A 23810-nucleotide genomic window follows, 5' to 3' on the forward strand; every position below is an offset into this window, starting at 1 on the left:
GGTGCTGACCCGGGCACCAGGCAGGCCTCCCACCCCGCCCGCTAAAGCCTTTACCCGCTTTACACCAGCCAGGAGACACATCCATTTTAACCCCTCCGCTTTCCCCAACCGGGCTCCGGACGCGCCCCTGCAGCCTAGGCCGGGCCGTCCCCACCGGCCTCTGGGAACCCGCCCCGCCGCGCACCCGGCCGCAAACCCCGCCAAGCGTCGGACCCTCTCGTGCCCCGCCGCCGCCATCACCCCCGCAGACCCGGAGGCGGCCGCGACGAGGCACCACCCCCGGGCGGGCCCGGCCCGGCGCATGCTCCGCGGGCGGTAGCCGCTGCCGCCGCCGCCACCGCCGCACCGGGACCGCCGCCCTGACGTTGCCGAGCGTCCCCGGGCTTCGCTCTCGCACCCACCGGGCCCGGCCGAGCCGCCCCCAGGCCCACGGGGCCGCGGCTGAGCGGCACGGCCGTCCCCCGCTGGCCTCACCGCCCGCCCCGGCGAGGTGCGACGGAAGCGGTGAGTGGGGCCGGAGCGGGCTCCCGCGTTTCCCCGGCCGGGCCCGGGGCCGAGGGGGACCGGGGAAAGGGGTGGTGCGGGGCGGCGGGCGCTTCCCCTCCCTGAGGGAGGCTCCCGAGATGGCCGACGGCGCGGGGCTTCCCCCGGCGGCCGCGCCGGCCCCTTCCCGGGCTCAGCGCGGCGGCCGAGCCCGGCGCCTGCGCCGGGATGTGGGGTGCCGCGGGGCCCCCCTCAGCGGAGAGGGCCGGGGGCGGGCACCGGGGACGAGCCCCCGCGGGCGGTGGCCGGGCTGGGAAGGGGTTTTCAGAGCCACGTTTGGGCGAGGGGCGACTCCTGCGCGGCCGCGGCGGGGGCGGCCGGGTTGTGGCGAGAGGAGGAACCGGAACGAAATTACTTCGGTTCTGGCGGCTGGTGGAAATGGGTGAAATTTAAGAAAAAAAAAAAAAAAAATAAAAAAATCGGGTGCCTGTGAGCGCGCTCGGACCCCCCCGTGAGCTTACGGGAGTCCTCGGTCTTCTTCGCAAGCGGAGATATTGCTGCCTTGCACTTGTGTGTTTGGAAAAATTGATTGTGTCCAGCTGTCAGTTTGGCATCGGTTCCTGTCTTGGGGATAGAGACGCTTTTTGGGCGCCTTTCAGCGCCCCCCGCCCCCCCGTAGGTGCTCCTTCCCCTGAGGGTGGTGACAGCCGTCCAGGTCACCTCCTGGTTGGATCTCCCTCGCCCGAGAGGACGAGCAGGGATGTGGGGCTGGTACCCTGGCAGCTGCCAAGTTGTACCTTCCTTCCACCTTCTCCAGACACCTAAAAACATAATTCTGCTGTACGTGTATGTGCGTGGAAAACGATTTTAGGTGGTTTGGATAGTCCTTGTTGAGTTGGGATTTTCAAAATACATACGGAAAGCTTATGTATGAGGAGAACCAGGACACAAGAGCCTGAAGCACATCAGCCCCGCTGTTAACCATGTAGGTTGGTGGCAGGAAGACAACATGGCAGTCGCGCGGTGTGACAGGAGAGGCTGGACCCGGCTCCGGTTAAACACACATCGAGTCTGTGCTTGGGAGGAGGACGGGGTGGTGCTGGGGCCAACGGGATGGATTAGGGATGCGGAGGGTGTATTTTGAGGCATAGAGACCTGGAGGGCAGATAAATGCAATGCAGGAAGGCTTTTTTTTTTTTTCTTTCTGGTGGTTGTTTTTTTTGGGGGGGGGAAAGTGGAAATAATTCAAAGTTGCGTTGGCGTTTGAACCGAACTCCAGTTAGCCCAGTTTAACTCATGCTGGTAGAAGACTCTCTGCAGCATTATTCATGAGCAGAATGTATGTACTGTTTTATTCGTGGCTGCTGAAGCTCAGTATTAAGTTCAGTTTTGACCATATATGGGGAGCAGTAGGCATTTCCTCCTGGCACTTGTTTTTAAAACACACAGGAAGTTGCACCTTGGTCTGGGTTCGCGCTAGGTGACACCGAGACAGGTGCTTTGAAATACAGAGCCCCATCAGGACGCGCTGCTAAGGCCTGAGCAAACAGCAGATCCCAGCAGGCTCTCGCTGTCATTTGCGGCGTTAAAAGTTAGTAATTGCGGGCAGGTTTTACAAGTGTTTTTGTCAGTGCGTTCTTAGTGATTCCGTTCTCCTTAAATATCTTAATTTGTCTAACTATCTGCAAGTCATTTGCCCTAAAGCCCAGTGTAACAGGGAATATGCTATGCTCATGCAAAGCAAAACTGCAAACGTTTGACCTTTGGGAAAGGTTAGGTGAAAGACTGGTAAAAAGCCAGGGTGAGTGGGTTTAAATTTGCACAAGAATATAAACACAGAACTGGAACAACTTTAAGTTTGCAAACTCCTGGAACTCCCTGCACTGCAAAACTCTTTCAGAATTAATTTCAAAGTGGCCTTTTTTGAGAGGTAGATTCTGCAAATCTTGAGCTCTTCGGGAATGTGCTGTTTCTGTAGGTCCAAATTGACTTGTCTGTTCAATGAGTTTATTTAAAAAACAATTGGGAAGCAATTCTGGAGAGAATACCTAATACAAAAGCTTTGGAAAGCAACCTGTATCAATTGCAAAGCAAAACGCTGCAGTGTACCTAAACAGTCACCGGAGAGACTCAGTGGGTGAAATCAACATACCTTTTAACCTCATTTTTTTCTTAGTCAAACAGAGTCTGCAATTTAAACTTATTTTAATTCTTTTGCCTTACCGCTTGGCGGGCTGGAACTAATCCAGGGTTCTCGGTTGGAAGAATAAGTGATACCGATTCAGTAAATTTAGATGGACATTTCTGTAGTAGTTCACTCTTGCAAATAAAAGACTGAATTCACAGAAACCAGCTTCCCTTTTTTGCATAGAGGGGAAAAATCTTTCCGTTTTCGTAGGCAGCATCCTGACAGTGATGCCCGCTGTCACGGGTCAGAGGATTTCACCTCTTTCCTACCACGTACCTCCCCATCCCCCATCCTCCCTTGATTTGGGGTTGAAACGCTTTTTTTTTTTTTTTCACCTGTAGAACTGGCCCCAGGTTTCTTGGCTGCTGTTTGCTGCCCGACTTGGTATGAGGAAGAGAGGTTCAAAATACAGCACAAACCCAAATGAAGAACCCTTGAATCTGTACGTTATGTTGGGCTTGAATTGCACAAGAAAGAACTGCTCTGTGTTTACATGGAGAGGAAGGTGTTTGGATTGTTTTGAGAGGTTAAAGCTTTTACACGTAAAAACAAACCCTTAAGATGGTTTGTATTTAGATGTGAAAAAGATCGTTATGAGAACCTATGAACCAAAAAGTGTACCAAGAAGCTGGGTTATGGAGAGAAGAGCAAGTTGGGTCTTTCTTCCTGCCTCATCTCGTGTCCAACAGCAATTAAAAATGACGAAATGTTTTCTTCTGGTTGATAAACTGGCAATATTGAAGTTGTTCTTTTGTAGCCTGTCCAACAGTCTGCAATTTCTTAAAGATTGTGCATTATTCCTGTAAACACACTCAGAGTTGCTTTAGATCTCAAAAGCACTTAAAATGCAATTAGATTTCAGGTATTGGTAATGGCAAACACTTGCCAAATTGAATAGAAAATGGCTATTAAAGCTCCGCACGTGATTCGGTCAGTTCATACTCAGAGCCCGACTTCTGCAAAGAAAGCTTTTTCATGGACTGATACTGCTCAGTTTTGCTAGTAGGGTGAGACAAATATGCTTGAACCTCATCAAGAAGGAAAGTGGATTCACAAAAGAATGGCATTTTGGGGTGTTTGACAGCTAAATTGTTACTTCCAGCTATTGCTATAGTTTCTGTACAATACATGAATATAATGAAGATTAGGGGGGATTATTTTGCTCGGTCACTTGATGTCTTTATCAGCGCTTTAGGTACCCTGATCAGTATTTGTTTTCACCATTCATCTAATCATTCCAAAAAAACGATGCTAAAAAGTACTAGGTTACTGGAAAAAGTTGATGATGGTTCTCTTGGGCAAATTAGTTGCAATTTCTCGTGATTCAAATTGGTGGGGGGAAGTAAGGAAGTGTGATTTAGTGGTTATAATTTCCTGGCCCGTTGAGAACAGGTGGATTTTTAAGGAAGAAGTCCTGTCACTTTCTTCATGCTGAAGGGCTTATAAAACTTCAGACAGTCTTGCTGGCTAGAATAATTCTCTTTTTCCCCTGAACTGGTTATATAAATGTAACAGGAGTTGCATAACTGACAGAAAAACTGAACTACAGGAAACTGGAAGAGCACCTTCTACTTGGAGAAGTATAGTCTGTACGTCTTATATTGCGTATCGTTACCTTCTACCACCCTCTGACACTGTATGAGTTGTTTGTTAACAGACATGAATATGGTTCTCTGCATGTTCTGTTATTACATACTTTAAAACAGCTGGCCCATAAAAATGATCTGTTTAGAATTTTTTTTTTCCTGCGGGATGTGAAAGGTGAAATAGGAAATAAAGGAAAAGAACTGGAAGTCGATGGAGAAGCAGAGGATGTGTACATCATGCCAAACTATGGAGCGAGGTAGTGGTGAAAGCCTGGGAAAAATCATATTGGATCGTTGAGGAGGAACCTACCTGCGGAGCTAAGATTCTGAGCAAGTGCAGTTACAGAATCATAGAATAGTTTGGGTTGGAAGGGACCTTTAAAGGCCATTTAGTCCAACCCCCCTGCTGTGAGCAGGGACATCTTCAACTAGAGCAGGTTGCTCAGAGCCCCGTCCAACCTGACCTGGAATGTTTCACGGGATGGAGCATTGACCACCTCTCTGGGCAACCCGGGCCAGTGTTTCACCACCCTCATTGTAAAATATTTATTCCTTATACCTAAATCTTTCCTCTTTTAGTTTAAAGCCATTACCTCTTGTCCTGTCGCAACAGGCCCTGCTAGTACCCATCTTTCTTATAAGTCTCCCCTTAAGTATTGAAAGGCCACCATAAGGTGTCTCCCTGGAGCCTTCTCTTCTTCAGGCTGAATACCCCCAACTCTCTCAGCCTGTCCTCAGAGCAGGGGGGCTTCAGCCCTTGGAGCATCTTCATGGCCTCCTTTGGACCCGCTCTAAACACAGAATAGGAAAATCATTTGTATTAGAGTAAGTGCCTTGGTATTGCTATTGATTCTGCTTTGTCAGCAGTTCCGATAGTAAACAAATTGTGTTCCAGAAATACCACATCACCGTTCTGTTGTAGCTATGGAGCTCCCAAAGTAGCAGAAAGGGCTTCCTAGTAAAGAACAAACTTTTACAAGGTGACTGGCTTCAAGAAACTCATCCATCATAAACGCACGTATCTGGTAGCTTTGTTCTGTGAAGCACTTTGGACTTCTACTCCAAGCTGGTCTGCTACATAAAGGAGGGTCTGCTAATAAATTGAATAACTTCAGTATTTCGTGCTATGTTCTCTGACTTCTGAAGCATGTAGGATTCACGTGAGTCGAGACTTCAGTTGCTTGCCTGTGTACTGGAGGAGGGGACAGGAAGGTTCACAAAGATACGGAGTCAGTCTGCAGGTGGATAAGTGTATAATGCAGCGTTCAATGGGGTCAGAAGCCTAGGGGTGTTTTCATTTCAGTCAGTGCCTGACTTTGGCGGAACAACCTGTCTGTTCTTTCAACATGTTTCTTCTCCTCTCTCTACTGAAAATGCTGCAATTCCCTCCCCAGTCCCCAAAGGCTTAATTCCCTTTGAACACACAATTTAAGTGACAACTGCTATTCGTACTTCCAGGAGGAAACTCCTAAAGGGAAACTTGCACATTCCTCAGGCTGTGGTGCGCAGTCTCGCTTGTTTGCAGAGTGAATCTGAGAGGGGCCCTGGCTACCGAGGCACCTAGACATGAGCATAATGCAAGTTTTTAGCGGTTTTGGACACCAGGTGCTGTTTAAACTGTTCCTTGAGTGTTTCATTCCCTGCCATTTCCAGCTATTCGAAGGCTGAGCCGAGTCTGCATTGCCCGTCAGGTGGCCCAGTTGGAATTTAGCAGGGTATTGAAATAATTTATTAGCAGTACTCTTAATAATTACTCTTCAATCTGTGGCATATTCTGTCAAAATAACTTTCTTGGTCTTCCACTTCAGATCTTTTAAATAACTTAATTTTACTGGCTGGAAGCTGAGATTGAGGTAATATTGCCTCATGCTGTTTTGAACAGGGAAAAATCCTTGTTCAACCAAGGAGGCTGTTCCTAGATCTGCTGGGAGAGCTACCGTGCCTAGGGCTGTGCTGGAGACAGCGGTTCTGGAAAAAATCCTTACACCTTTCATGCCAGGAGGAAGGACAGGTTTCAGTCTTCTACTTTTTTAGGTAAGGAAAATGAAGCAGACCGTGCTAGATCTGTGACTTGGACAGGGGAGCGAGGGAGGAGAGGAAACGCTTGCAAGAAAGCTGTTTGCGTGTGGACTCAGTTTTCCAGGAAATTAATTTGGCAGAACTAACTTTACATTCATTTTGAGACACGAGCAGCACAAAGAGATACATTAAACAAAACAAACCTTAAAAGCCTTGGAACTTGTACAGTCCAAATAACTTCCTGTTGCTTGCCATCCATAAACACCTGTCTCTGCACTCCTCTGGATTTTACCAGAGTAAATTTTTTATAATAAAGCTATGTTAGTTTGTAAGGTATTAGATGTTTAGGGGGTGTGTGGAAGTATAAAAGATACCATGTAGCTTAAGTGTTGCATTAGACTCAGTCTTTTATATTTAAATCTACTTTGCATAGGTTGTGTGGGGGGTTTTTTGTCCCTAGGACGTCGAGCTCTCACAGAGCAACTCAAGCTGGCGGCCTCCTGCGTGGAAAGAACGTGTGGCCGCCCTCAGTTCTGAGGTTTTTCATCAAGAGCAACTGTAAGGTGGCATTTGCAGTGCGCTTCATATGGTTTTCTTGTACACTCAGTGTCTTTCGTGTTTACTGAAGATGCACAAGAAATAACCTTTCACTTCCTGAACACTTCTGTATTTCACTTTTCCTCAAAGTATGGCAAAACAGATGCTAATAATTTTGAAATTGCCAGAGCCCATCTATTTAGAGAGTTTAAAAGTTCAAAAGAAACCAGAGAGTTAAATGAGCGAGCCTGACCTGTATCGAGCAGCTTCTGTTGTCACCCTTTACAGCTCTATACCCTGTGTTGGAGCACTTGGTTCTACAGGAGTTATCCTCTCCTCTGAAAACAAAAGATTACAAATTCACTGTTTGCCTTCTTTGCTTTTTCCTGCTGTTGATTTGTGTTGCATTTGTATTAAACTGTATTTTTTTTTCCTTTTTGCTTTTTCCTGCTATTGATTTGGGTTGCTGTTGTATTAAACTTTTTTTTTCCTTATTTGAATCTTCTACCATTCTTTCTTGTTCTCAAGGCTTAAGTTGAAGGAAGAGAAAGGTGCATTTGACCTCATTATTGAAGTAACAGCTGCAATTCCAAAACTTAACACTTGCTGCCATCCACTGTTTCTAGTGTTAAAGTCTATTTGAGGGGTCTACAGGCCGTAATGGCACCACGTTCTTCTGACATGGTGTTATAACCTCGCCACTTTTCTAACTGTTTTTCTATTAGAAACATCAGTGCCTGACTTAGGCAGAAAATGGCTTAAATGCATTTTATTTGACTGTTATTGTATTGATTTTTAGAAAGTCTCTTAATAACTCTCTCCCCTAAAGGCATGAAATAGTCAGGAGTTTACCAGATTCTGGGAAGTGCCGGTGTAGTCAGAGAAAAGGAGCCTGTCTGATCCCTGGTTTTTTGAAGGGTCATAACTGTTCGTTGCCAAGAAAACTTCTAGTTGTGTTCCTTGCCCTTATGAAGGGAAATAGAGGGCGTGTTTATTGATGATATAAAACAAGCCCCCATAGACCGATGAACGTGTTGTACGTAGATGCAAGTCGCTAGCAGGAGCGTTGCCAACCAGGATTCTCACCTGGAAGCCTTTGTCTTCCCACCAGCATCACCTGGAAAAAACAGCTTGTGTTGTTTTATACCAGCACTTATTTTAGTCGCAATTCATAGCTGTGAACACCTTTCTTGTAAATGTGGAATGAATTAATACAGGAGAGCATGGGTTTGATTTCACTGTGAAAGCCACAAGTGGTAAGTGAAAGGGCATACAGGGATAGCTGACTTAGAGCTTCATTTTACAAAAGACGAACAGCTATCTTCTGCCAAGTTAAAAAAAAAAAAAAGGCGGGGTCGGGGGAGAGAGAGACAGAAAGAGAGTCCTGCGGGTTTTACAGCCCTTTCAGCTTCCTGTGCACGTGACTTGAGACACGGCCAAGTTACATCTACATAGGCAAGATACACCAGCAAACAGAGGGCTCACTTGGCTTAAAAAAAAGGCACCTTTTAAATCCTGAATACTCAGTATATGCCAGCACAACCTTAAACATCTAAAGCCTAAGATGCTGGTCGTGTTTGCTTGGTTGTGTACAGATTAACTGCTTGCTCTTTGTTGGTGTTGACTGAACGTTTACCTTGCAATAAAAGTATGTGGTATCTCCAGGTTTAATCACTCCGTGTTCTTACAAGTTAGCTGTCAAATTGAGTGAAAAATGAGCCTGCATTTTTCTTTGCCTATGGTGTGTGTGTGGAGGGAGGAGGTAAGCAGTGCTGCAAGTGGCAGATCACAGCAGCACTATCTTAAGCCACTTCTGTTGTGGCATGTCCCCCCTTCGGTTGAGCAACTCGCGTGCTCTGATGGATACCTGTTCCAGCTCACAAGACTTCTCATCAGCTCCCTCCCCTGCTCTCCGCAGGGATGTGCGAACTTGGACACTGTGTCGTGAAAATCCTGCCGAAGAAACACCAATCTGCTTTTAAGTGGAAGGAGTTTAACTTCTTCCTATAGCCCACCGTACATGAAATAATTTTCTCTAGACCCGACTTGCACCACAGCGTATAGCTATTGACGCGCTTTGTGTGTCATTTAGCGTGCGGAGAAGCACTTATATAGAACCACCCTCTCGCTCCGTACGCTTGGAGAATTAATTTTGTGTGACAAGGGCAGGACCTGTTGACCTATAAAGATAAATTTATAGGACTCTGCCTCTTTAGGGAGAGAAATCTGGATCACGTGTTACCTTCACCTCTGCTATGCTGTCACAGCCTCCTTGCGTACCTTGAGATTGTTTCATGCTTTCTCTGATGAGCAAATTCCTCAGGACTTTTTCAATCCATTATATCTTTGTTACTTAACTACTTGATAAAGTTTAATAAGCAGTTAATGTAAATGGCTACGCTTGTTTGTGTACGTATATGCTGCTAACTCCTGTTTGTGTTTAGAGTTCCATGCAAGTTCAGTTTTGCACAGACAAATCAGTGTGTATCAGTGAAGTTGTGTAATTACATAAAGAACTTGATTTGTCCCAAGGTTTGTGGTGAGTTCAGCCTTTAAAACACAGCTGAGATGCAAACCGCTGTCTCTTCCTGATACTTTTGCTGAAGCTGGCAAAGGCTTTTGTCAGAACTGCAACTTTTTTGCATGACTCCGGCTGGAAATAAGATTTACCAACACTTCGGCTTGCATTTGTGAAGCAATTTAATCAGCACTAGTTCTGCGTTCAAAGCCAAGACAGCTTGCACGTGTGCATGCGACCACTTGAGATGTACCATCCCCGAGGTGTTTACCGCTCCCTTTCTGGTGGAAGATACTGACACCCTCCCCACAGCTGAACCAGGAACGCTTCCTTTTTTTGCCAGCAAAGATTGGTAACCACCAGTAAAATAGTCACATCTTCACCAGGCTGTGCTGCCTGTGCAAAGCATGTACCTCTGCTCACTGCCAAAGTAATTTTAAAAATGTTTTGGGGTATATCCTAATGTCTGAATTATGAAAAATCCTCTCTCAGATATGGTTTAGAAGTTTTTAAAAGCAGTGGACATCGTCTCTCCCAGACCATTTCAAGGTGTTTGGCTTTTCAAAACCTATTGCTACTGAGTCTCAGAGACAGGAAAAGTTGAGAGTAGTTTAATTAGCTGGCAAGGCTGACGTAATGATCTTAGTCTTGTAAACAAATCATAGAATGGTTAGAGCTGGAAGGGACCTTGAGGACCGTCTTGTTCCACCCCCTGCCCTGGGCAGGGACACCTCCCACCAGCCCAGGTTGCTCCAAGCCCCGTCCACCCTGGCCTTGAACCCCTCCAGGGATGGGGCAGCCACAACTATTCTCCTTGTTTTAGTGGGGCATTTCATGGTGTGTACTCACAGAGGGGGCAACAGCCTACAAACACTAAGAGATAATTTGCTGAGCATCAATCAAAGGCTTAAGAAGCAGCTTAATATGTTATTTCTATGTTAATAGATATTAGTTTTTTCAGGACTTACTTTAGAATCAAACTCTTCTTAAGGGTAGGTGATATGGCAGCAAGCAGTCTACTCCATGAACTTCCGATTATAAAATGTTCTAAAATAGGGTAATTCTCTTTCCCCCATCTGTCGGAGTCTCATCCATAATTATGGATAAGCTATAAAATGTCTTTTAAAGGGGTGGGAGGAGAAGGTGCCTTATTGGGAATTTGACCTGAGAAGTCAAGTAATGTGGAGAAGCCTGGTGCGATGGATGTTCTTCAGTGGGAAGCATTCTGCAATAAATTGATGATTTAGGAATACCCTTCTAGAGTTCTGTCTTGATTTTGCATCCCACATCAAGTCCCACATCAAGTTTTCTTAGTTTACAGCTGAGGTACATCTTCCTGGTTTGATTTGCAGTTGGTGCTGTTCATTTCCAGAAGCTGTGACCTTAAAAAGTTAACTGGTGTTTTTTTTCGTGTGAGAGCATGAGTAATATAAGGGGCAGGATGGCGAGGAGAAGCTCAGTCCAATTAATTTTGCAATAATTCTGTGTTCTTTTCTCTTTCGTATTATGATTTTACAGCTGGGGTCTCGTTCTAAGTCAAAGGCACAGGATTTAGGGAAAGAAAAATCGTAATTTGATCCTGATCTGTTTTCTTTAAGGCAGAATGACATTTTATGCTTAAGAAAACAAGTAACACTTTTAATTTGTGCACCAAACAGTTCTTTCACGATTAAGAGGCTGGAGCATCTTTCATGTAACACTTTAGTGCTGTGAGAGTGGTCAAGCACTGGATGAGGCTGCCCAGAGGTGCTGCAGAGTCTCTGTCTGCGGAGAGACGAACGACCCAACTGGGGACGTCGCGGGCAGCCCCAGCTGCCCCTGCCTGAGTCGGGCTTGGAACAGGCGATCTCGACCATCCTGTGATGTGGAAGTTGTGGCTTAATAAAACTTTAATATGTCCGTTTGTAATTTAATTCTGTAGTTGTATTTATTGCCAGATTAAATTTGTGTGTTTCAGTCCTCTTAAAAAAAAAAAAAAAAAAAAGGAAAAAAAAAAAAAAGAAAAAAGATAATAACTAGTAAGGAATGGCTTGTTGTTGGAATATCTGGTATGCTTATTCTGTTTCCATTGCCGCATCTGTTTGCTCTCTTGTTACAGTAAACAGAAGAGAATCCACAAGATTTAAAAATGGTGGGTTTGGCTTCTGTAATTCTCAATTAAACTTTCATCATTCCTAGCTAACATGGCAGGGTGGCTCTTCCAGAGTTTTTGTCAAAAGTATTTTTCAAGAATCTTGTGTTAAGTGTGTGATGATAATGATCAGAAAACAAAAGCTTAGAGCCGCCTAAATGAAGTCCTTTGCCCTCATTTCAGTGTCTTCTGGTCACAATCCATTAGTGCTCAGAATTTCTTGAGACGAAAAAAAAGTGGTATGGTGTTTCTGATGTGTTTAACACTTAAATCAGGTCTTATATTATCATCAAAGAAAAAAAGAATACAGAGCAGTTTTTCTGAATCTCTAAGGGTGCTTTTGCTTCCTTGCTGTGATTGATAGGGAGATAGTGGCACGCAGATTTCTCTCGCTTTGCAGATGTTACAAATTGAATTCTACTCACAGAGATTTTGTGGGAAAGGCTTGTGGCCTTTTTTGCTTAAATTTAGGTGAATTTGCTCTTCAGAGTGTTTTCTGCATGTCTCATTCCACTAGACTTTCAGATTTTCAAACAGGTTAAGAGATTAATGTTACACTGAACACTGAAGGGGGGGGGGAAAGGCTATGCATTCTTGTTGGAAGCCAGTGGATACTGAGAGTCAGCTTTCTGGTGGCTTGGTAAGAAAACAGAAAATGAGAAATTTGAGGTTCTCATAACTGTAGGTGTCGTGCATTTTTAAAAAATAAAATTGTGCATGAGCCCTTTGGACAAGCATGATTGAGAACCTCTTTTTCTGCTCAAGAGCCCGTGGCTTGAGAGGAGGGGAGCGGTGCAGGGTTGAATGGGCACGGTGTGAACATCCTCGCTCCATGTGGGTGAAGGTCCTGCCAGAGCAGAAACGAAATGTATCTCCAAAGGTGATGTCCCCTCCTGAGTGCTGGCATAAGACACGTTTTGGAGTGGAACGGAAAAATTGTGGGGAGCGCCGAAATTCCCTCTTCCCTACCGCTTTATGCTTCAGAAGCCTGCGAGGGTGGAGTAGCGCTGTGGGATTATCGGCTGGGTTTCAGTGTGATCTGTGTAATCCCTGGGACACTCGACAAATGGTTGCAGGAGCCTCCAGCCCAGCGCTCAGGGAGACAGGGAGGTGATGTTCACTGGGTGGGTTGGGAGTGGTGTTAGTCATCGTGATGCACAGGCATGGAAGCGATAAGTTTGCACTGCTGACTTGTTGAATGTCTACAGATTGGCAGCACACCGGGGTTTTTTTGAGTTTATTTCCCCTTAAGAATAAGGAAATATTTTTTTTTTTCTATTTACGTAGAAAGACTGTGTCTAGAATGGTGTAGAGAAGCGCAGTAGACAGTTTTTAACTGTAAATAACCTCACAGATTAAAGATAACCATTGCATATGCACAGGAGTCACATACATAGAAGGAAATGTTGGCTTTGCAGTTTCTGATTAATTTATGCAATTTATGTGCATTTAACCATTGCAGAAAATGAACCGATTTTACTTCATGACATAGAAGCAAACACCCAGGCAGAAATGCAGCTTCGTGACGGCCAGATTTCTAGCTTGTAAGACACAGGGAAAGATTTTGATTAGTTGTTCGAAAAACAGGGTATTTCCTCTCCGTGAATTTCACATGATAATTCTCAGATTGCTTAAGAAAACTGCTGAAGGGGTGATACATCCAGGTTACTACGGGAATTACAGATAGTTTTTTATTAAACAAAAAAAAGTTTGTAGAGATCACTTGGAACTAAGTCCTGCGAGTCTTCGCTGAAGTCTGCGGTTAACCTTTGAATACAGAGATCTGCTTAATGTAACTAGTATTTGGTTTGTGTTTACTGAAATACTCTTTTAGCGTGTTAGGTTACAAATCAATAGGTTTTTTTAACTGGTTATTAAATTCTGAAAGTAGTCAAGCATTATGGTTCTTTTAATGTGTTTATGGATTTTGAGTTGTTTTTTCATGGGATAACAGCCTTCTGGCAATTACAGTGATTTAGGGCAGTGATTTGGAGTGAAGCTCCTTGTCTCCCTCAAATCCACTGGGCTTCGGTAAATGCTGAGGAATGCCTGATGTGGTAATCCTAATTCTTGAAGGGGCTGACCAGTTTAAGACTGGGGGTATTTGTATGGTAGGATAAACCGACAGCATAGTGTAATCTGAAAGAAGTTGTGTTGTTAAGATTCCTGCCTGTTAACTTGCAATTAAACTTCTGAGTTGCTTTTAAGGACAGAAAAAAGGAAGTACTTTTATGGTTAAGAGTAGAGCTACGGCTTAAGTAGCCATTTTAGACAGCTGAGCTAACAGACTGTGTCCTCGGCAGTTAGCGTACGCATGGTGCACCTTCTGGGTTTAATTTTCGTTATTTCATTATTATGCATATTTCATTATTATGCGCAGAAGCGCATGTGCTTTAACAGACACTTTTGCTCCCCAAAGATTTTTTTTTTTTCCTCTTTAGTATTACTTGTAGGAAGTATTGCCCGCTACAGTTAAATATTTATTGCCCAGAATAGCTGCACTGTGGTATTTGCAGATTGTCTGGCTGCAGACCTGGAGCTAAGCGTGAAATGCCCAGTTGCTTTTTAAAAGTCCCTTTTCTCTATAGTTCTTAGTTTTGAAATCCAGGCTTTGGAATTGTAATTGTAAAACATCCAATTTCATCACAGCGTATAAAAAGAGGGGAGAGGTGTGATTTAAAGTTCCTCAGACCCGCCCCTCTCCTTCTTTGTATTTTTTCCCCTCTGTCTTTCCTAATTTTCTCGGCGGTGGGGTTTCATGGAGGGACCCCTCTGGTAGCCATTCCTTTTCAGCTGTATTCACTCTTCTAGGTTTTCTCATTGGTGGAATTATGAAAAGGAGCGTATGGCGTGTGAAGCTGTCTGTGTAGTCAAAGTTAGAACTGAGCCTTTGTGGCAAATAATTGATTTTAAGTTTACCCTCCCCCCTCCCCTAAATTCGGAAGGTTTGGTGTCTCATGGTCTCTTAGACGCAAAATACATTGTTAGTTCTGGTATCAGGTTCAGAAGGGGAAATACGAAACCCCAAGTCTAGAGCGCAGTTCCTGTTTTTCTGACTTGACAGTTTGAGCTCAGACTTTATTACTGTTAGTTTTTCTTAGTTTTAGAAGCTGGCAAATGTTGTTTGATAATTAAGCAAACGGGTCAGTCTGGGCATAATGTTTATCTTCTCTTTCTAATGAGTTATGCTGAAAACATCCCCCAAACTAGTCATGTTATGCTTTTCCTGGCAAAGAAGAGCAGAAAGGGATAATATTTGAGGCTGGCTTAACATAATATGGGGAGAAAGTTACCATGAGTAATTCATGCATAAGGTACCTAATAAAGTAGTGCAAATGTAGCACTTGGGACCTCCCTAAAATATCAAGTATTTTTCTTAAGGGTTTTAGGTTAGTGCTTCTCCTCCTGCATTTTCTTTTCCCTTGGTGTCCAAAAAAGCCACTCAATTCCAAAAGAAACTTAACAGTTGTTATTATCCTGGTGAAAAGTGAAGATATAATAAAAACTTGACATAACTTGTAGTGGATATATATACAGATTAACTGTATAACCTTGCTTTGCTGCCACTGGCCTCCCTCTCTTCTTCCCTTTGTCATTTTCTTTATGATCTCTTTTAAGGCATGAATGTCAAAATTAAGTTATTTGGGTCAGGGGATATTATTGCAAATCTGGCAAAGACTTTGGTATACATGATTTTTAAGCACATAAATAGTTCTGGAGGAGTACTTACATACATAAAATGTTCAGGATCACATATTGCCACTTATAGCATATATGTAGCATTAACCACATTGTAATTGGTATCTGATTAGCTCGATTAAATTGTACATTGTAATTGTACATTTGTAATGGCTTTTCCATTCTCCTCTGATGTTTTGATCGTAAATGTACAGTTGAAGTATAAAAGTTACGAACTTAACTATGTGGAATTTCCCCATATGAGATGACTAGTTCCTGTAAACTCCAGTAAATAAGACTATGAATTGTTTTAGAAGGGTTTTTCTCTGATTTTTTGGGTGGTTTGAACAAAGAATGGCAAAGGTACTGCATTCGGAAAGCCTGTCTACTCAACATGTGGATTTCTAGGAGGATGATCTTGTTGGAGGGCGACACAGTAACTCAATGTGGCTGCAGTTAGGAGGAAGAGAGGGTAAGAAACTGTTTTCTGAAGCAAGATGCTTGATAATTGCCTGTCAAACTTGTTGAGAGTGATTTAAGCCTGACAACTCCTTAATTTCTAGTCCTTTTCAACGTCGGCTTTCAGTCCTTTGTAGTGTAATCCTGTGAATCATTTACTTAGAAATGATGTTGAAGGTTTCAAGAACACGTAGAAAATGCTTATGAAACTTTAGTGGTGAGTATTGACACACATGACCCGTCCGTCCTGGAGGTCCCGAGGTCGGCCGTGGTGTTGTCCAGTATGTGAAGTCAGAGGTGTTACTGCCAGCCCTGGGAAAACAGATACGGCTGAGGTGCTTGGGGTGAGTCATACGTGTCTGAGTCAGTGCTAAAAGCGATTGAACAAGAGTGTCCTTGCTTAGCTATTTTTAATATTTGCTTACTCACATTTACTGTACTAAGCTCTTTACAGGAAAGGCAGTTAAAAGCTGTAGTACATTCTTAAAGCCACGTTTCATGACAGGAGCTCATTTTGTTGATTTGCAGTGATGTCTTCAGTCCTGCCTTTTCCAAGATTTTTAGGTCTTAGCATAATTTTGTTCTACTTGATGCTTCCAGAAGTACTGCGGTCCAGTATTCACAGCATTGCATCCAGACCCGCACAGATAAATTGGCATCGGGGCTGGACCTCGCGACAGATCAGCAGTGGCACAGCTGAAGCGGCGAGGAGGGGTGGTGATGAGTAGCTTGGTAGCTACTAAACCACCTAGGGGTGGTTTTCTGCCTCACCAGGTGGAAATCCATTTCATATGGGACATGATTTAATATATTTAAGAAATATTCCTTGGTTTTAACTACAATGGAATATACAAGTCACAGCTTTTCTGTTGTAAAACCCTGCTTGCAATTTACATAATCTTAGGGTGCTGCCCTCGCCAGGGCAGAAGCGTGTTCAGCTTGTGGAGCTGTGATGACCAGTAAGGTGCAGCCCTGACTCCCTTACAGGTGTAGATATTCTCTTCGCAGATATTGACACCTGTATTTGCAGGAGGCAGAAGTTCAGGAGGTTGCTTGGGGTGCCCATATGTGTCATGGAGCTCAGCGGTGGCTTCCTGTTTACTGCTGCTGAGTGAGGATTTGGGCTGGGGCCAGAGAAGGCGCAAGAGTGTGGCTGGTGGATTCGCTGTGACGTGGGTCTGCCTCTGCCTCACCCCCCCTCCCCATCGCTTACAAGGTGTTGCAGAAATGACTGTAGCCATGGGTTGGGGTGTTTGCTGCGGAGCGGCAGTGGAATCAATATGCTGGCTGGAAACTGCTTTCTTTTCTTGCTGCTGAAAACCCTTCCCAGTGCGCAGCCAAGTTGCTTGAGCTTTGTGTTGGCGCCGGAGGTGGGGAGGGCTTTTGGGGTCACGGTTCTTCAGGCCAGAGGCTCTTTGGTAGAGTGTGGGTAAACTGGACCTGCTCGAGCTGCTGAAGCCAAGATAACTTTTGTTATCAGCCTCTTGGGAAGAAAGGCTGACCTGTGGCTTGTACAACTAATATCTTGGGACTCATCAGTGGCAAAAGCGAGACCCAGGGATTTGTGGGTGTTGAGTCACAGCAGACGGATAATGGTCCTGGATCCAAAGCTGCTGTTACGAGAGGCATCACAAGAGAGGGAGGGAGAACTGCAGCTAAGCGATGTCTGCTGCTATGTGCTCCTACAGAACTGAAATAAAATTATACCTGGACCGGAGAGTGAATTGGCCATAAACTCTTATGAAACTGCTCTTGGCCAAAACTGGAAATTGAGAAACAGTGAGCTACTGTAAATTTCCATAATCTAAAGACACTACTGGGAATGCTGATAGAGTCCTGAAAATGTAAAAATTTATATTCCTCTCGTAATTTTTGACTTTGGACGGACCTTACAGTTGTGCTTTGAAGAGTGCCACTTGGTATTCTGAAATACAGAGTATATATTACTCAGGCTTTTCTTTTTCAGCTTTCATACATTGTGTGTAAGACTCGCAGGGGGCTGATTTTGTTCTTAAAGGGAAGACCACCAAGGTACCAGGCAGCAGCTGCAGAAATCGGACAAGCAAATGTTTTCTAAGAAGAGAAACATGAGATGATTCAGCCCTACCAGAATTTTGTAGGAGAGTTAAACTGGATTGGTAAACTGGAAGAGGTGTAGGACTTTCTAGGCAGAAAAGTACTTAGACTGCCAGGGTGAAATTGTGCGGGGTGGGATCCAGTGCTTTGCCACCTCTGTGTCAAATGCCTCAGCGTAGTAGAGTCTGGGTATGGATGAGTGTAAAGACCAGCTTTAGTCATTCTGGCACCAAATTTCCAGCGACAGGATAATCGTGCAGTTTGCAGAACAAATGCAAGTCCGTAACCCAAACAGGACTCCCTAAGAAAAGAAAAATAAAGCCCCACCGCTCACCGTTGTACACTAAAGGCACTGACATATCTTACCGCCTTTGAACTACAGTTGGCACAACTCTGGGGTAAACGTGTAAAATTTACTCCTGTTTAGCTGGTGAGTTAAAAATAGCACATGTATTTGTCCAAGAGATTGAATGAATTGTGTGTAAATATTTAGTTTGCTTGACAGGGCGATACTGGGATATAGCTCATAGTTGACACAAGACACACACCAGGATTTCTCTTAATTGTACCAAGTGCACCAGGTCAAGCCGTAGCATTCACAGTTACATTGGCAAGTGGAAATTCGGTAAAGAACTTGCTGAAAATCATTGTTAGAACTTTGGTTGGTTGAAAAAATCCATAATTACTGATACAGTGTCTTGAAACACTGGACTGCTTTGCTCAGATTATCGGTTCAGGTATGTGCAAGCTGGGGAAACACGTCTGTGTTAATAGGTGATGGGGAGGAGTGGACTGGATTTACGGGTTCCTTCTCAGCTCTGTGTTCCTGCAGAACAAGGTGCTTCTGGCAAATTCTGCCTGTGCTTAAACACTAAATTGTCAGTTACTTTAGTTGTCTTGGGAGATAAAGCTGATACTAGAAGAACATCAGGGTGTTCCTCTATTTGAAGCAGAAGACAGCAGTTAGAGGTGGCAGCCTGGCCTTCATAACATCACAGCTATCCCATGTTCTGAAATCGTAGGAGAATCGGGATGAAACCATGGAGGGTGCCTGCTGTCATGATGTCCAGAGGGCATCTGAGGTGTGACTGACACCACGTTTACGTGGAAAGGAGCAGCTGATGACTCTACGTGTGTGCGCATGGACGTGAAAAAGCAGCAAGCACCGTCTGTTGGGTCGGACACAGGAGGCCAAAAGTTATCTGAGGGGGAGCGTCCAACCCTATAACTGGACAGTCACCGTGGCTCAGACTCCGCTTTTCGGTCACCAAAGGGAGGCACAAGGATCCTTGTTATTTGGCAGAGCTCTAGCTGTCTATTCAGACAACTTGCTAAATAGCTTCATTGGGCTTTCACCAATTGAATTCCTTTGTTTCTGCCAATTTACTAGTATTTGATGATTTTTAGGAAGAAAAGAGCCTGCAGCTGTGCAAAATGATGATGTGTTTTCCAACCTATTGCAGTTGGGATTTAGGGATGATTTAGGGTGAGACCTGTACCATGTCATTTCTTTATCACCTTTACAGATGATATTTAGGACTTTTTAGATAAGACAGACAATATAAGGATTCGTTAAAGCCTGAGAATATAAAAGTAATTGCAAGCAAACTGAAGTATATTCTGGGGGAGAGTCTGCTCATCCAGTGTTTGAATCTCCAGCGTAAAGAGACAAGCTTAGATGCAGATGTCTGAGATCCCTTCTCAGCCCAAGGGAAGACTTGGAAACCTCATCCAACCTACTTCAGGTTTCTGTTTCAGAGTGAGAGAAAATGCATCTTGGACTTAATTGTCTGGATTGTCTATGAGAGGAGCACACCGTGTCTAGCTGAAAGGCAGAGAGACGTCTGCATTTAGCCAGGTCTGTGGGAAGCAGGGCAACGTGCAGGTATTGCCAGGGTCCCCTCTCGTCTCTGTCTGCGAAACCTGTTTTGAAGAGAGCTGCTTTCTTAACAAACCATTTACCTGAGGCCCAGGTGAGTAAAGGTCAGTGCAAACTCACTTTTCAGCTGTCAGCCGCACTGCTCCTTTGTGGGGGAAGAGGTGTAACTGTCCTCGGCTTTCTGAAAAGAGGAGTGTCTACCCCATTGATTTTCAGGCAGAGACTAAAAAGAAACCAGCTTCAAGTTTTGTCACTGTGATCCTTTTTCTCGAAAGGTTGTTTTATACGCCATGCTCCGTACCCTTTTCCACACGCTTGTGGCCGCCCCTGGCTGGCCTTCGGGATGGGTGAAACGAAGCACGAGAAGTCCTTGGCGGTAAGGCTGCGGCGTGTGGCACAGCAGTCCCTGCGGACGAGCTGACCCGCTGCCTGCCCCGAGAAGCTCTGCCCTTGGTGAAATGGTGAGGAGAGCAGAAAATAAGCCAAAAATAAACCCATGGAATGGATTGAATGGGCTTGGAAGAGGGACTTCAGTGTTGTGTCTCATTTTGCTTCAGACAAGCCAATTGACTAGTCACCGTTCCTTCCTCTGACTAATAGGGATAAATGTGTTTACAGCTCACCATTAATACAGGTGTACTCTGGTGATTAGTCAATAATAAAAAGTAATTGCTACGTGTGTTTATCCCAACAGGTGGACTGTATCCCAACAACGAACTGTATTTCCCACTCTTATTAAAAATTATGTCTCAATGGCAGTAAATCTTTCTCATCTCTAGTCATACACATACTTTGGAAAATGCGCACAGGTTTGAGCATGCCAGTGGATATATACTGTACTGTTGAGGAGTAGCTGCTTAAATTAAAAGTTATAAAATACAATTAGCTTCAAATAGCAATGACAGAACTTGACTGTGGTTTTCCTTTCTGGGGATTGATCTTCCTTCTGGTCTCTCTCATGATGGTGGGAGCCAGTATGAAAAGCCATTTAAATATATTTAATGTATTTGATGCATCCCTGCAGTGAGAGAGCAATCATCAGGACATTGGCATGAGGCTGCCTGGGTCCCCGCTGCCATCTCCTGAACGCCCATCCCTGGCGCAATCCCTTGAATGCGGTTCAGTGAGATTTCACTTGAGCCAAAGAAAAACCCACGGAAGGGTGGATAACTGAGCCAAATATGCCTCATTAGTTTGTCTCCACATGCACGGATAACAAAATACAATGGCTGGAAAATGACATTAGGACTCGTTAGCTGAAGTGACAGTGAACTATCTGCAGAGACCATTCCTATTCTGGAGTCCACCCACCGCTGACCTCTACAACCAGCCTTTGCTTTCCAGAAGAGTCTAAAAGCAAATACCACATTTGAGCCACTTCGGTCCTCGCAGTTTGGTGAGCGGGTCCTCTGTCAGCGTGCACCTCTGTTGTCCCTGTGTACAGGTCTCGTCCCCAGGTGTCGCTGGTGGAGGCTGAGACGGGACTGTCGGAGGCCTCTCCTTTGGGTTAGCTGGTTTTTAACGGGAAGTGCTAAGGTAGTCACTCTCCCCCAGCTTTTCTAAACTTAGAACATTTTTTCAATACACAGTAAACCAGTGTAGCCCAATAAATTTTCATGGGGACTTTTCGGGTTGGAAAACTCCATATTGTTCACTTCCTGTTGAACGTGTCTTTTGTGCACCTATGTGGCTAAATCTAGATAAATTTTTTTTTTTTTTTGGTCATACTGTTTATTGGAAGAGTGAAGCCCAGTGGCTGAGAAAGCAAAAGCTTCTTCAAAATATAGTAGTTAATCGGTATAGTAAGACAAGGTTGAAATGTTACTTTGACTAACTCTCCTTTATTAGTTTCCCGGCAAATAGTTTTTTGTTGAAGGTCAGTGTATTTGATTTTCAAAGCTGTGGGTGGCATTGGCATAGCTACTGTGGACCTCATTTCTTTCTGTAAATTGGTCTCAGATGGCTGTGGCTTTCCATGGCAACACTTGCTAACTCTTTTGCAAGAGAACATCTGCGTATAAATTACCTCACAAGCAAGGAAAATGATCCGTTGATATGAAGGAGCAGTTTCCCCATAGACTGAGGTACTGGTAGCTCACTGCCCGGGATGCTTTGGTGGCCTGCATGGTGTGTGACGGTGGGATGGGCAGGGAAAGCTGGAGTCACTCTGCTTGCAGTCGTGGAGAGGAGAGCTCCGATCTGTTTTCAAGTGTAGGTGGTGGTTTGTGCGACGTAGCAGAAATCATAATGCAGCTTATATCTGGCAGAGGAAGAGGTAACACTGCTTTTTGGACTAGCGTTTCTCTAACTTTATAGACCTGGAAACACAGTCAGGAGTTGAGCTTTTTTCCTGAGGTTAGTAGGACTTCACACTGTGGAGACAGACCAGCTGGAGTCCCCTCGAGGCCATCTGAGTGAAGGAATGCCGTGTGAGTGCTAGCTGTTGGGTGGTATTGCCATATTCGTAATACAGATGCTGGGAGAGAAAAACTGAAGCTAAACTCCGTTTCTTCTTGCTGACTTTCGCTCTTGCCAGGTGGCAGGTTTTCCAGGAGTTAGGTTCTGCCTGAGGGACAGAGGTGCCACCTGAAAGTTCCTCGGGGTTGATGACGCACGTTTTTCTTTCTTGGTTTCAGTAGTTGTGTTGGTTGGAGCACGGCACACGCTGATCCGAGCAGTCAGGCAGAGCTAACTGAAAGAAAGGTGTGCTGCTGCCGGAGGAGCTTGGTGAGGACGGGAGGAGGAAGAGGCTGGCGACTTTTGTTTGGTAGCTGTACGTGAGGCTGTACCTCAAAAGTTTTTTGCCAGATTGAATTAACCTGGAGCCCTGTCGGTAAGACCAGAGCTGGTCTGTGCTCAGATCTGAAATCCCATTGAAATTTCTCTTGTTACTCCATTCCTGTTCTGGTTTACCATGTATGGTGGCCTTTACAGATGTTTTTGCACTGTGACTTATGGGACCACACAGCTACAGTTAGCATCTCCTTCGCTACCAGAGCACCTTGCAGAGATTTCTGTACTTCAAATCTCAGCTTTTTACTTCATTGTGTCAGAACTATATATATATATATATATATATACCGTGCCTAACAGAAAGGGCTTTAGTTGAGACACTATCTTTAACCCTAAGACTGTTTTTGTGTCATCTGGCCGTACCTTCTCCAACCAGAATTGCGTGCAGTGTTCCAGTATTGGGGCTACCAGTGTTACAGCAGGGGGATTTTAACTTCGTAAAAGATGAGCAGAGAACACAGAGAGGGGTCAGAGACTTGGAAGATCAAATTGCTCTAGCTGCCAATAGCAAATCCAAAGTTTGCTATGAAATTGGATGGTTTTGCAACTATATTATAGAAAGAATGTTTGTTGGTTAGGGGATGTCTTTGTTGGTGGTTTATTCTGAACAGAAAGCCAAAGTTTTGTTTGCTTTTGTTTACGACTTGATTTAAATGGCGAGCCCTTAAGAGTGAACTTTAACAATGTCTTCTCACCACATTAAAAAAAAAATAAAAAAAGAAAAAGGCAAACCATCAAAAAACACTTACCGAAGTGCAAAGCCACCACAGGAAGCACGCGACTACCAGAAATCTTCGTGAATAAAGCTATCTAGGGGATTCAAGTGTCTTGCTGTATGCAGAGTAGAGGTTGACCACGTCGATAAAACTCTTTAAGGTCTTTGTAAGGGATTTAAGTGCTTATGGCAACAAGTTACTTTTAAACCAGGTAAAATGTAAAGAGGTGCCAGTATCTCAGTTTGTTCTTCTGGGGGCTGCTGTGGTCAACTTGAGGTTGCTCTTTGCCACCAGTAATTCCTGCTCTTTGGGAGGTGCTAGGGTGCCAGAACTGATCCTGGGCAGCTCAGCCCCATTGCAGAATGACTCTGGGCAAGTTCCTCCTCTGGGGTAACGAATATTTGCTGTAGCAAAACCTCCCGTCTCACCCATTCCTTCTCTGAGGCCGGTGACCTCCATGCACAGGGTGGCTGATGGTGGGGGTGAGGAGGGAGCCAGAGGCTTGCTTGCAGTCCCTCTTTGCTGCCACCATCATAATGTGCAGCCTGTGCAGTTACTGCTGCCCAGCTCCGGGGAGGAGGAAACAGGGGGTGGAGAGAACTGGGATGAGAGTCTCCATTTTGTGATACGATTTGAAAATGAAAAAGGTTAAGAACATCTGTGGCTGCTCTCAAGGAAGTGGCTACAAGGCTGAGCACGAGGGAAATGACCGTGTGTGGTTACTGCGCTGGGAGCTTTGCTAGAGTG

The 23810-nt window shown here is 44.7% G+C and overlaps 1 protein-coding gene across 2 annotated transcripts in view; it reads left to right on the top strand.

The window, feature by feature from the left end:
• The first annotated feature begins 286 nt into the window (after positions 1-286).
• JAK1 (Janus kinase 1) overlaps positions 287-23810 on the top strand; it is a 65727-nt gene continuing 42203 nt past the window's right edge. For both annotated transcript variants that reach the window (XM_063344447.1, XM_063344445.1), the window contains exon 1: positions 287-504. The gene's annotated coding sequence lies outside the window, so the exon portion shown is untranslated. The remainder of the gene's footprint in view (positions 505-23810) is intronic.

This window comes from Chroicocephalus ridibundus, chromosome 8 (assembly GCF_963924245.1).
Source record: "Chroicocephalus ridibundus chromosome 8, bChrRid1.1, whole genome shotgun sequence".
Lineage (NCBI taxonomy): Eukaryota > Metazoa > Chordata > Aves > Charadriiformes > Laridae > Chroicocephalus > Chroicocephalus ridibundus.